The following is a 902-nucleotide window of genomic DNA, read 5'->3' as shown; positions in this document are numbered from 1 at the left end:
CTCTTACCAGAATATCAAAGTTTAAAACCTAAATTATCAATCTCCTTAGCCTTTTCTCCCACCCACTTAGTTTCTTGAATACATAAGATATTAATTTTCCTATGAATCATAATATCAACTAATTCCATTAATTTACCATTGAGAGTGCCTATATTCCAAGATCCTATCCTAATATTAGTTTCCTTAGTTTCATGGACTAACTTCTTTACCCGCATTCGCCCGTAATGTGGGAACCCTTGCTTATTTAACACTACACCCGGGCGTCGGTGTAGCGGCCCTTGCACACTTTTCACTGTATTCAGGCTATACAGTGCGTCACTTCCAGGGGACGCCCTAGCACTTACACAAAGATCAAAAGGATTCATGTCATGATTTTTTCGACAAGTTTTACGCTGGCTGTCGACTACCTAACGCAACCCTCCACTTTTCTCATCCGGGCTTGGGACCGGCAACGGCAGTGTTAAGTTAATATGAATGGGTGCTCAAAATAATTTACAAAATATAGATATGACACTCAAAGATGCACTCAATATAGACAAATGAAATGTAAGGATTCATAAAGATGATCTCAAATAGTTTGGACAAAGTCAATGATGATAATGATAATGATAACTTCACCACGCCATTACCCGTAAATACATCATGGACGCATTCATATATCGTTATCAATATCAGTTCTATTTAATGCAATGACTATATCTTACAAGAGAAATAAAAAAAAAAAAGTGTAAACTCTACTTAATCCCATATATACGAAAAATTATTAGTCCGCTGAAAGGAGGAGAGAGACCTCAGCGAAGTCCACAGGTGCGAACTCCACACTTAATAATTTTTCCATATATGCATGTATAGATCACACATAAATACCCATGAATATGTATAGCACTAATGATTTTATCACA

This window comes from Phalaenopsis equestris, unplaced genomic scaffold, assembly GCF_001263595.1.
Source record: "Phalaenopsis equestris unplaced genomic scaffold, ASM126359v1 Scaffold000402, whole genome shotgun sequence".
Taxonomy (NCBI): Eukaryota; Viridiplantae; Streptophyta; class Magnoliopsida; order Asparagales; family Orchidaceae; genus Phalaenopsis; species Phalaenopsis equestris.
This window is presented reverse-complemented; position numbering follows the sequence as displayed.